Consider the following 14,128-nt stretch of genomic DNA (forward strand, 5'->3'; position numbering starts at 1 on the left):
ATTTTTTTTTTTTTTTTTTTTTTTTTTTTTTTTTTTGGTTTTTTCGAGACAGGGTTTCTCTGTGGTTTTGGAGCCTGTCCTGGAACTAGCTCTTGTAGACCAGACTGGTCTGGAACTCACAGAGATCCGCCTGCCTCTGCCTCCCAAGTGCTGGGATTAAAAGTGTGCGCCACCACCGCCCGAAGAGTTCTTTTCATAAAGAAACAAATGAGGATTAAGTTTGACACTACCAGTAGAAATGGTGGAGACTTTCATAATTATAGAACAAATTATCAAAAGCCCATTCATACCAAGAAAGCACGATTATGTTCCCAACACAAATCTGAGTTAAATAAGCTTTAATGTTTAAAATACTGATGTATTCTATGTATTGTATAAATACAATGTAGCTTTTACTATAGCCACTATGCATGAGAAACCTGTAAATCCTAGGTAAAGGCAGGGGATCCGGCTATCAAATACTCAAGATCATCTTTGGTCAGTTAAGGGAGTTCGATACCAACCAGCCCCTTCACCAATAAATAAATAAAAAAGGCTATAGAGATGCACCCTTGTGAAACCATTGCCACTAAACGTAATGAAGGCAGAAGAGGACAGGGAAATTAATAAGATACGAAAAGGGAAAGGAGCCATTAATTTCATCAATTTCTGGCCAGCTAAGAGTAAAGAATTCCAGTCCAATTAACATTTGCCTGCATATAGCTAAGAATCATGCTTAATGCCTGAAGATATGTATGACCAATTATCACTGTCCTCTTTTCCCACTTTACAGAGGACATATCTGAACTCTCTTACGAGAACCTCAAGATGTATGACTTTCCCTTATCATACTATAATACCACCCAAAGTACCTCCAGAAACACCCTATAACCTCATATTTTTCTGAAAGAGATTTTGGCATCCCTTTAAGAGATATCCTAGCATCTAGGTAACTTCAGAGCTACCAAAATTGTTTCACTCTCTCCTGCTGCAAGCCCTCAAAGAGCCCACACCACGTTTGGTGCATCTCCCTGAGCACCTTTGTGTTTAAGCTTCCGTTAACACGTCTTCTTTAATAATTCAACTCCAATCAGGCCTCTTAAAGAGCTCTAAGGCTGCAGCAGATGGCAGTATGCAGCAGTGTCTCCAGTTCCCAGGCCCTACCGTCAATGCCAAATCCATTGGAGCATTATAGAACCTACAAAAGTTCTTGACTGTAAAGTAACTGACTTCAAGCTCGGGTATTAAACTTCTGGTTGCTTAAGACCCCAACAAATGCCTTCCTCTTAATGCAACCCACTATAAACTAATTTACACACCTTACAAAAATGGGGGAAAAAAACACTAAAACACCAAAGCTCCCCGCAAACAAACCATTAAATATTATTATAATATAATTATTATATTAATTATAATCAGGAACTGAACAGCTTAAATCTTCAAAATGGAGCTTAGAATGGTAGTCTAGATAAATACTAGACTTACATCCTAAAGGAATTTTAAAGTTCTTGTAAGATCTAAGTTTTCTACTGCAAAGAAATTACCAGCAGCAAAAGAAACTGCAAAAACAAATAGAACTTCCTAAAGTGGAAGCCAGGCCTTGGCATAATCCTTAAATTAAAAAAAAAGGGAGGGGGAATTGTATATCATTTCTTTTAATGTGCATGTGTGAGCCTGAATGAATGAATGTGCCTCATGTGCACATAGAAGCCCAGATAGGCCAAAAGAGGGCACTGGGTCTGCTGAAACTAGAGTTACAGGTGGTTGTGAACTGACATACGGGTCCATTCTGAAAACCAAATCCAGGTCCTCTGCCTAGACTAGTAAGCAATCACCAGCCTCCTAGAGTAGTTATCCTATAGTGATTCTGATCTTTAAATTCCAATCTATTAAAAATCCTCATTGGTTGAGCAGGCAAATGACTCAAATGGGTAAAGGCACTTGCAGCCCAGCCTGCCCACCAGAATTCTATCCTGGGAAGCCACCCCCAACTCCCAGTAAAAGAAGAAAATTGACTTCTGAAAAGTTGTCTTTTAGCCTGAGAACATGCACACACGCAAATGTAATTTAAAAATTTCAGCACAGTTCCAATGATATCCAATGCCTCTGGCCTTCCCAGGAACCTGCACTCACATACACTCCCACATATAGACACAGATACACAATTAAAAATAAAAACAAGCCAGGTATGGCGACACATGCCTTTAATCCCAAAGTCAGTTTAGTCTACACAGCAAGTTCCAGGACAGGTAAAACTACATAGAGACACTATCTCAAAAACAAAACCAAAACAAAACAAAAATCAATCCATTAACTAAACATAAAAGCTAAAATAATGACACACTTTCAATCTCAACATCCAGGAAACAAAAGCAAGATCTCTGCAAATTCAGGCCATTCTCAACTACATAGCAACCTCTAGGTTATCCAAGTCTACACGGTGAGATCTTTACAAAAATTGTAATAATAATTTTAAAAGCAAAAATAAATCATTCAAAATTGCTTAAGTCACCCTGGGTAAATGGGACCTGTCACGAATCTAGCCTCTAGTCCACATTTATTTTCATAGACTGACGCTCCTACTACCTTCAAACAATAAAATATTCTTACAGGTTTAGTAATTGGTTTTTCTGGCATGAAATTTCAACTTTTCTAGATTTGGTAAACAAATAATTTTATGTATTTGATTTCTTATTAAAGGTAATTAAGAACACTTCATTCGAGGTTTAGTTCTTGACCTGAAGCAAACTTGTGGTAAGGAATACAGTTCTAAAACCAAATTAACTTCTCTACTAAAATCACTAACTAGGTGCTGGGCAGTGGTGGCATATGGCTTTAATCCCAACACTTGGGAGACAGAGGCAGGCACACCTCTTTATAGAGTTTGAGGCCAACTTTGTCTGCAAAAGCTAGTTCCAAGATGGGCTCCACAGCTACAGAGAAATCCTGTCTTGAGTAAAATAAAATAAAAGCACTAGGTTCAGTGTTGGATGCTACTGCAGTCTTTCCCTTCATCCTCTCAGTTAAAGAACACTGCTGGCATAACGTACACAAGACTAAGCCTTCTGTTTTCTTGAATTGATGGAACTGCTTTGGATCATGACTTGCCAGGCTTTGAGCAATTAATGGTCTATTCAAAGGTTCATTTTCCAACTCCTGTGTAACTTCCAGTCTGACAACTTAGCATCTCTGAAACCAGAATGCTTCTTTAAAATGAGGGCATCTTAGAATCGCTGATAACCACACCACTTAGGCAGGCTCAGACGGCTTGCTTGAAATTTTTCTACGTCACTTGAATCATTGAGTAAACCAGTGAAGTATTCTAAGGAAGAATAGAGGCTTCTTAGCAGAAAATTGTTGATATTTTATAATACAAATCAACAAAGCACCAGCATCAATACTTGCAGAGTGATTCATTCAAGGAATCCTAGTAATAGCAGGATCATCAAGGCAATCAAGAGGACACGTTGAAAACAAACTGTTTAATGATTAAATAAGCAACTTATTTAGTCTGCATTTCCTATTTTAGGTATCCAAATTAAAGGTTGTTTCTTGGAAGCACTAAATAATAACCAATTCTCAGAGTAATATAAGCACTTTTTTTCTTACAGCTGGTATCATTTTAGGTATAGTAAACTGGCATGGATCTCTCACAAAACACCCAAACCTGTATGTGGTAATCATCTATTCCTCTAGGTTAGTTGCTGCTTTTTTTTTAAAGATATTTATTATGTATACAACATTCTGCCTCTATGTATGTGCGCGCGCCAGAGGAAGGCACCATGTCTTATTACAGATGGTTGTGAGCCACCATGTGGTTGCTGGGAATTCAACTCAGGACCTCTGGAAGAGCAGCCAGTGCTCTTAACCACTGAGCCATCTCTGCTGCTTTTTAAGATCTCACTCTGCAATCCCAGAGTTGAATTTGCAGAAATCTCCCCACCTCAGCCTTCCAAGAGCTAAGCTTCCTGGCTTGAGTCACCACACTCAAATTACTCCCTGGACTCTAAACCTAGCTTAACTATTTTAATCTCTTGACCACGGCATCATGTTGTACAGTTTCCTACCCTACATGTACACGTGTACAGATTTTCTGAAAGGAAGAACAAAATACAGCTGTCTTTTATAATCAGGGTTCCAATACAGCTCAATGCAGCTAGGCATCCATCCACTGTGTGTAGTGAATTAATGCCTTTCTCATGCCTCTAGAATGGCACTATCTAAAAACAGTGTTCTCAGATGAGACCCCTCAACTGAAATTGTCTTATGCCTTCCCAGCCCTGGACGCAACTTTATGTAAAACAAATCAAAGGAACAAAAAAAAAAAAAAAAAAAAAAAAAAAAACCCTGCAAATTGTGCCAAGGAGCACTTCATGCTACTACTCATTCCTTTCAAAATACTGCAGTAAACCTCCCTTTAACTTCAATGTCTACTAATTTATATGACTCAAAACAGTTTCTGGACTGTCTATAGTTAAAGACACAGGGGAAAAGCCCTTATCAAAACAAGGAAAAAAGAACTTTACTAAATATAATTTGCAGTTTCATCACAAAAACTGTCTCAAATTCACTATGTAGTATGTGATAAATCACAGAACCCAAAAAAGCAAGATTTTTCACTAGTCTTATTCCTCAACAGGCAAGTCATAATTCTCCCTCTTCTGGGCCTTTTGTGAATCTTCCTAGAGCACTCAAGGTTTTGTGGAACAATTCATGGGGTAAATCTAGCCATACTGGATGGAGATGTCACCACTCAATCCAAGGCTCCAAATCAAGTCAGGAACCAGTAGCACAGGCACTCATTTTCCCCATGTACAAATAAACTATTTCAAACTGCTGGGCTACTGCTTATTATTTAATAGTTGATGCTTGCACAGATGCCTATCTTTGTGGGAATACACTTTTACATTAAGTAAATATCCATAAATAAACAGATCTCAATAACTGAAAAAAGATATCCCAAGAGGAAAACGGACAAGGTCGGGCAAACTGTAGAACAAATCCAAAAGGCAAATCAACATTTTCTGGCTCGGACATATTAAGAGGAAGAGCTATCAGCTGGTGAAAAAAATATGGTTGTCTTTGAAAAGAAAAAAGTAACTTAAGAGGTTTATTTTGTTTTCTACAGTTTTTAAGTTTCTTTCCAAACTATCCTATTATTGTTTGCATGTATGTTGTATACACGCATGTGTGTATGTGGGTTGGCAAGAGACTGACATAAGGTTATCTTCCTTCAATCATTCTCTTCCTTCTTCACTGAGCAAAAGGATCTCACTTGAACCTCGAGTCCACCAATTTGGCTACTTTGGGCTTATCTGGAAGGATTCCCCAGTCTGTAGGATTATAGACAGATTGTCACACTCACTCAGCATTTATATGGATGCTGAGTTTCTGGACTCTGATCCTTACGTTTGTGGCAAGCACTTTATCACCTGAGCCATCACCACATTTTCTAAACTACCCCTTTCTTTGGAATCTATCCAATGGAAACACAGATACTGGGGGGGGGGATGGAGTACTGACAAATGCCTGAATATTCTTACACGTATGTAATCACTACAAATTATACTGTATGCAAATGTTAAACCGTGATTCTAGTTTTTTATGGGCACACTGAAAAACTCTACATTTGTTTCTGAGTGTGTATACGCACACAATGCTATGAGCACAGAGATAAATCTGGAATCACATTTATCTGGCTCTAAGCAAGGTTACCTATCTGACTATAGGCAGGGTTACATGAAATGGAGGAACAAAAAACATCAACCACCAACACCAGGAGGAAAAAAAGGAAAATATTTGGACTGAATCAAATTTGTACATCACACCAATAATAAACTACACATGTCAAGACTATGTGAACATCGATATACAGAAGTGCATATCTTTTAAAATGTGTGTTGCTGGGCATGTAATCCCAGCACTTTAGAAAGATGAGATAGAAAGACCATGAATTAAGAGCCCAGGCTAGATGACATAGTGAAACCCTAATTTTTTAACAACAACTTCTTCTGTTCTTAGCCAACTACTATAGCCATATCCCCAGCTGTTATGGTAGTGGAGGGACTTAGAAGATATCACATAGGTCCACAAGTTTGTTGGCCTGGACCACATCGTGAACCTTTTTCAAAAGAAACTCTTATTTTGAACAATTTATTTTGAAAAAACTACGTAACAAATCTACTAAGTAAAATTAGTTAAAAATCAGTGGATATAAGCTCTATAAATGAAGTCTGCAGGTATTATTACAGAACTAAATTACTGAACAAATTCTAGTAAAGAAAAACTACCAAAAGCAACCCTTCACAGACCGGCTGCGGCCCAGTGACAAGCTGCTTGCTAGTTGCATGAGGTTCTGGTTTTGACCTGAGAACAAGCAAACCAAAATTAATAACAACAGCAGCCTGTGCATCAGCACTGAACACTTAACTGTTCTAAACACAAGGCAATGATGATAAGACAAAATACAGACAACTACCACTGTTTGAACAGTTTTTTAAATGAAATGACTCAATGCTTCCACATGGCTACCCAAAACTCCCCTAACTTTTCTGTTGCAAAGCATGAAGTTTCAGTTACCTCCATGTGCACCAAGTTGTGGCAATGAGAATTTGTGACCAGATCATTGCATAACCACTAAAAAAAGCCATTTAAAATGTTCAATTAGAACCGATTCGAAAAGACGTAACTTTTTATATAGAGAACCACTAAGATGACACAAATTACCTGTGTCCAGAAGCCAAGACTAATTTTATTTATTCAAATATATACTGCAGCTACTATTGCAAGCTTCATCAGCATTACCAAGAACTCTCCAGTTACTTTCCCAAATGGGTTGTGCAAACATGATAAGGATGAAGTTTTGGAGCCCTGTCCTGGAACTACCTCTTTGTAGACCAGGTTGGCCTCCGAACTCACAGAGATCCACCTGCCTCTACCTCCAGATTGCTGGAATTAAAGGCGTGTGCCACCACCGCCTGGTAGGAAGTTTTGTTTTGTTTTGTTTTTTTAAATCTGATACCATAAGTAATTGTGTTTGTAGTGAACCAAATACACAGAAATTCACTATTAAGTCAATAAAAGATTTAAGGATAGTTCAATTTTACCATGGTTTTCAAAGACAAATTAATTATAAAACTATGTATAAACATGCATGTGTTCAGATCAACAAAGCAATATTCTGTTTCCTAATTTTGTTATAGTCCAGCTATTGAAAACCTAGTCCTAGAAAAGCTGCCGTAGCACTTTATTCCTCTTCATGAGCTAAGTACCACCCACCAAAAAAGTTCCATTTTAAAGTCTTGGTATTCAAAATCACTGACATGCTGCATCATAAAAACATTACCTGAGGGCTGGAGATGAAGCACTGGCCTGAGAGAGGCAAGGCTCAGAGTTTCATTTCTAGCATGGCCAGGAAAAATTCTGAACAGGCAGTTCATTTACACTAATATGTATGTGCATTTCAAATATTTCAAAGTATTTTACATACTCAGTAACAGAAAGGTGAACAGCTGCGGAGGATGTAACCATCCCACAGAAATAAAATATTAATCATGCATGTAACTTAAAATAGTCATATCAAAATAAATGGAAACAGGTAAAATTTTAACATACTTAAAACCCAATATGCCCAAAATATTATTTTAATATGTAATTAGTATTTTAAAAACCGTTAATGTGTTATATCCTCTTTCAAACTACCTCACTTCTGACTAGTATATTTCAGTTCAGTAGCTGCTAGCTACCATTTTGGAAAAGAAGCACATTCTTAGAAAGCAAAAGTAATAGAAATCAACCTAAATCTTTTTTGCAGCAATCATCCCAATTCAGTTTTGCACATTCCCAGTTTATTATTAATTTACAACTAGCAATAATTTTGGGAACTACTTATTTGTACTTAAGAAAAAAAATCACAGTAAAACTGAGCATGGTAGCTAGCACAAATTTATAATCTCAACATTTAGAAAGCAGAAAGATTAGAAATGCAAAACCATTTTCAGTCACATAGCAAGTCTGAGAGATCCTACCTCAAAACTGTGTGTGTGTGTGTGTGTGTGTGTGTGCGCCTGCACGTGCGCACGCACATGTAATACTGTAACAGTTAAAGAAAATAAGCTCCAGAAAGGCAAATACAGACTTGGAATCTGGAATCAACCTGATTTCTGGAGCTCCAACAGGGCTTCAGATTTCCCCAAATGGTGTTTACTGTTTGTTTCACTGTGGTTGAGACTAAATTAGACATGCACATGAACAACATCCAAGCAGCACCTAAGAAGCAGTCTTAATTCAAAGTACTAGTTGTTGTTGGAGCTGGAAAGACTCTGAATAAACTCACAGAACTTCTCAGCAACTTTTACAAATGTCAGAAAAATACACTGCCTTATACTCCAGATGAGAAAACTAAAACGAATCATTCTGAATAGTATGATAGAAAACACAATCAGTAGGTCACAATCTAGTTAAATTCAGGCTCACAAAAAAAAAAAAAAACGGCTCAGCACATAAAGGCACTTGTCACCCAAACTTGGTGACCTGAAGAACTGACTCCACAAAGGTGGCCTTTGAATCCCCACACTGGTACAGTGCCTGTGGCACTTATCCATCCACAAACACATACACAATGTTCATTAGGAAGTATCAAACTAAGCAACTAGAAGTGAAAAAGAGTTAAAAGCCACTTCAGATACAGCATCATCATCATCAACTCCTTGTATATAAAATGACTAAGTGCATACCTCATAGACCAGGTATGGCAGTATACACCTTTATATCCCATCATTCCATAAGAAGAGGCTGGTAGACCTCTGGGATTTCCAGACTAACACAAACTAGAGCGAGATCCAGGCTAGCTAGTGCTACACAGTAAGACTCTGTCTCAAAAATAAAAAATCTGCACAAAACCATACCTCATGAAGTGTCTGAGTATGCAGGAAATACATATGGAAGCTTAACAGAACAGCAAGCTGTTCTCTTACAAAAAACACTCAAACATGATATATAAATATATAGGTACATAAAGAAAAGGGTCCAAGCCATGTATATTTCTAGACACTTTTTATAGCTTTTGTCTTCAGATGTTTTATTCTGTATTTCTCCTAAAAATAAAACAATGAATCCAATAGTCGGGTATAGCAGTGCATGCCTATACTCCCAGCAACGGAGTAGTGGAGACAAGAAAATCCTTAGTTCAAGGGCAGTCTGGGCAGCACATAGAGCAAGTTCCAAGTCCACTGAAATAGTTCAGACCCTGTCTCAAAATAACAAAGTCTGCAGCTTTCCTTCCCCTACAGTCACATTTGGACACTATTCCTGGACAAAATAAAAGCTACAAACTGGGTATGGTTGTACAGGTCTGTAATCCCAGTAACTCAGTAGGTTAAGGCAGAATTGCAAATTCAAAGCCAAAGTTACATAAAACCCTGTCTCAAAGCCCAAATTATTGAGACCATTCAATTCCACTTAAAATTTTAATATTTACAAAAGCCGTATTTTAAATATGTACAATGCAAAAAAAAGTACAATGCAAATTCATCTTAAATATATTTGAACCTATACATTTTATAGATTATTTTATACATTTTATATAGTTTATATACATTTTATATATTATATATATTTTATATTATATATAGAGAGAGCAAAGAGCTCTAATACTAAGGAAGCTACCATTTCTCCCTCAGATACTACATTTAGAGTTGCTGGTGAGGGGTTGGTTGACACAGTTGTATAAGCATCACTAGTTTAGCCTACACTGACCTGGAAGTTAAAAAAAATAAAGTAGTGTGTGTGGAGGTTAGAGAACTTGAGGGAGTCTGTTCTCTTCCCACCATGTGGACTGTCAGATTAAACTCAGATTGTCATGCCTGGCAGCAAGCACCTTAACCCGCTGATCCATCTCTGTTGTCACTGTTTGTTTTCCAACCTAGAATACTGATGTTCCTGCCTCTGCCTCTCAAGGGCTGGAATTTCAGGCATGTGCCACCAGGCCTGGTTTCCAACTAAGATTTTGTACTCACTGAAGTCATGTCCACAGCACACCACTCCTTCACTGCTAATTTAGTTTGTCATCAGTGATAAAATACCTACTGCACAACTTCATTATTGATCTCAACTTTTACTTTTAACAGTAAGTTAAATAAGGAATTATAGATCTATTACAATTCTTCAAGACGTGTCAATTATACACTTAAAGCCAGACATTAAGAGCTCTACATGTAATTAATTCCATCTACTATACAAAGGACCCCAAATTTCATTTCACCTATACAGACAGAAAAATTCCTCCACAGGAGCCAAAACCTGATCGACTTGCTCAACATCTACTTAAAATTGTTATTTAATGTGGAAGTATCCACCTCAGACATAAAGCATTAAAGCCGCAGGTGCAACTACCATATCATGCTCAGCCCAAAAATATACAATGCAATGACATTACAAAATTTCATGTCAGAGTTGGGCATGACACCTGGAGACAAAGCTTGTCTAGAGACCAAGACAAGAGGATCACATGAGACCAAGGACTCTTTTCATATACATTTAGCTTATACATATCACCTATGAATGCTGAAAATGGGCACGACGGGTTTTTGGGGTAATGGAGTTATGTGACAGTTAGTTTTTATTATCAATTTTAGACAATCTAGAAATTACCCAGGAACATTTTCTATCAAACATTGTGTAGATTAATATGGTCTATGGGTATGTCTGTGAAGGACTACTTGAAGTAGCTGGGAAGACTCACCTACTGTGGGTAGCAGCATTCCCTGTTAGGCAGGTGTAGAGAAAGAAAGAGCTGCTGAGCAGGCATATATATGCATGCGTTAATGCACCACTCTCTGCTCCTGAATGGAAGTACTATGAAGAGATGAATCAAGTTCCCTCAATGATGAACCATAACCTTCAATTGTGGGTCTAATAAACCATTCTTCCCATAAGCGGCTTTTTCAGGGCATTTTATCACTGTACTAGCAAACAGAACTAAGGATATTTATCACACAGAGAATTGTTGCCAAAAGATGCACAATTTTAAGTATCCTTCCTAGCAAGTCATTCTGTTGCGTGAATAAATTATAGAATATACATTCTTATCTCTTTTCAGTAATACATTCTACCTCACTGAGCTTTCTAAAAAGGCACTTTGCTTTAGGTAGGAAATGTATCGAAGCAGGTATGTTATACCAAATTACACACAGCCACCAAATGTTTTACATCATCTTCCCACTCTTTCCCATTCCTAGATTTAGAGCTGCAGAGACAACTAATTATAGATGCATTTTTAATAGCAAAAGCAATATGCTTAGCACATTGTTTAGTATGTTTACCATGCTACTATTTATGTATGGTTTTCTTTTTTCTAAAGAAAAGGCTGTCCTGGCATTGGGTACTAATCTTCAGCTCTTCACTGACTCTTAAATTTATTCGATTTACTCCATGTTTAAGAGCCATGCCTCAAGGCAATACTGACCACAAAGCTCAAAGCACCAAGCTGCCTCTCAAAACTCTCAAATGACAATTCACAGGGCCAAAGGCCTGTGTCCCTGCACTTCCACCAAGCGGAGAGTGATAACTAACAGTTCATAAATTCAGAGTTTCAGAATCACCCATACACTGAAAAACCACAACTTAAAAAAATGTACAACAAAATAAAAACATGAACAGCTCGAGTCTATAAACAACTTCTACTTCTACTTCCATTTCCAAAATTCCTTGACTATTTATCTTCTACAAAAAAAATTCCTCTATGCTAAATAGAAGCCAAGCTCAAACACTAGGTATTAATTTACTTAATTAATTCTACACAGCGGGCGGTGGTGGCGCACGCCTTTAATCCAAGCACTCGGGAGGCAGAGGCAGGCAGAGGCAGGCGGATCTCTGTGAGTTAAGACCAGCCTGGTCTACAGAGCTAGTTCCAGGACAGGCTCCAAAGCCACAGAGAAACCCTGTCTCAAAAACCAAAAAAAAAAAAAAAATTATTTCTACACATATGACATTCTAGATGAGACAGAACTATGAAGACAGGAAACCCTAAAGGGGTAACAGGGAAACTTAAAAGATGATGTAACTATGCTATCCTTTCATGGTGGTGTTTGTGATGGCATACAAGTGTCAGTATTGATCAAAAATATTTAGAAAGTTTGTTTTGAAAAAGGAAACAAAAGCTGTCTTGCAGTATGTAACCCCTCTTTAAAAACTTAAGTGACAGAAAACAATGAGATGTTGTGGGGTAAGAACTTTCTCAGCCAGGTTTGGCAATCTCGCCTGCAATCTCAGTTAGGCTGAGGAAGGATAGCAAGTTCAAGGCCACTGTTGACAATTTAGAGCTTGCCTCAAAGTAATGAGATTAAAGGTGTAGCTCAGTAGGAGCCCTAACCAAGCACCTTTAGAGAGGGCTCTGGCCAGGTTCAAACTCAAAAGAAAAAGGGTTTACTCCCCCTGGGGATTCTTCTGCATTTTTTTCTTAAGAAACCTAAGATGGGGGAAAGCAAGGGAGGATGGACACAAACCAAGTGGATAATTTCACTGCATAAACATATAAAACATTTCAGACCACTGTACAAATCGCCCATTTTACACAAGTCAATTACAAGATAATCAAGTACAAATCTGTAATGTCCATTTCTTTACTTCTAGTTAGGGCTCTTCCTCTTTACCATTTTTTATATTTCAGAGTCCTGAAAAGTGTATCTTCTACAAAGTACACACACGATTGGTTATAAAAGGAAAAATTCCAAACGTCCGAAGTACACAAAAATGTGGCATAATGTCCTTCAACCTTTATCAAATCCCCATCTCATTCTGAATTAAAAATGAGTGGAGTCTAGTCTAAGTAGGATCAGATATGTAGAGTAGGAAAGGGATCAATAAACTGGGTCCTGTGGTACAGATGTGTAATTCTAGCTACCCAAGGGGCTGAAGTGCTACTGCAAGTTCAAGGCCAGCATGAACTACCAGACACCAGAGTGAGTTCAAGGCCAGTCTGGACAACTTACTGGACAACTTTCTCTCAAAGAAGAAAAAAAAATAAAGGGGTCAGAACACAGCTTGATGGTAAAACGCACTTGCTTAGTATGTACAACGTTCTAGGTTCAATCATCAATACAACCATAATAAATTACTAATATTTCAGAGTTGCAACAGGGGTACTCGTGAACGGGCTGGAAAAAAGACACCAAAAGACCACAAAGAAACTTTACAAAAAGCCAAACCGACTATATTGCACTACAGAATGACACGGAGTAAAGACCTGGTTTTCTACTGCCGACACTATGCACAGTAACTGGCTAAAACAAACTTCTCAACGTGCAAGGTAAAAAAGGCTTGTCTATACTCTCTAAAAACCTACTGATGAACAGTAAAAACAAACTTTTCCAAAGGGCAGGAAGATGATGCATAATCGTGACCTTATCTAGGCAGTAAAGTATTTTAAGTCGATTCCCTGTGGCTCAGCTAACCATATCTGCAATCTTTTAGAGGGTCTACTCAAGTGTTGCTTGGATCATTAGACTGACAGCAAGTTTTAACCTGGAACACTGAGGAAGCCAGCTACAAGCTAATAAAGATTCCAGCAGTCATTATTACCTGTGTTGCCCGCCCTAAGAAATTTAAATCATAAAATTTAAAATATATATTAGATCTTTCATTCTTCGTCAACAAGCAGCTGCCTATGTTATTACCACGTGACCAATCAAATCCACAGAGCTAATCAGCAAGCTAAAAGAGGAAAAACAAAACACTGCAAATTAGGAAATCGTTAAGACCGAATAAAATCCTCTGGAATAAAGGATGCGCCGAAATGAAAACCTGTGGGAAACCATTCTACGTACATACAATACTCATGCACTAGAAGAAGGCCTTCATAAAAATAGCCAAGACTCTCAAACATTTGAGATGCTGGCTCCCAGAATTGACTGACAGACAACAGCTGGGGAGGTTTTGTATTGATTTGAGATCCTCGCGCACTCAGGAAAAAAGAAATGAGGAGAAGGGGCCGTTACTAAGGCGAAAATAAACTATCCGGACTTCGTTTTCAACTTGGCGACCCACCCCACCCCCATGGAAGTCCCTTACGAATTCCTCTACTCTAGACGCCTCTTTCCGCCACCCTGCCCAGACTCGGCAGCAGTGCACGGCCTCCTCTCAAAGAAACAAA

The 14,128-nt window shown here is 38.1% G+C and overlaps 1 protein-coding gene across 4 annotated transcripts in view; it reads right to left on the reverse strand.

The window, feature by feature from the left end:
* The window catches only part of Fxr1 (FMR1 autosomal homolog 1), a 48,630-nt gene that overhangs the window by 33,640 nt on the left and 862 nt on the right, over positions 1 to 14,128 (reverse strand). The window lies entirely within an intron of this gene.

Source organism: Alexandromys fortis, unplaced genomic scaffold (assembly GCF_014885135.2).
Source record: "Alexandromys fortis isolate MF-2015 unplaced genomic scaffold, M_Fortis_MF-2015_v1.1 scaffold_15, whole genome shotgun sequence".
NCBI lineage: Eukaryota > Metazoa > Chordata > Mammalia > Rodentia > Cricetidae > Alexandromys > Alexandromys fortis.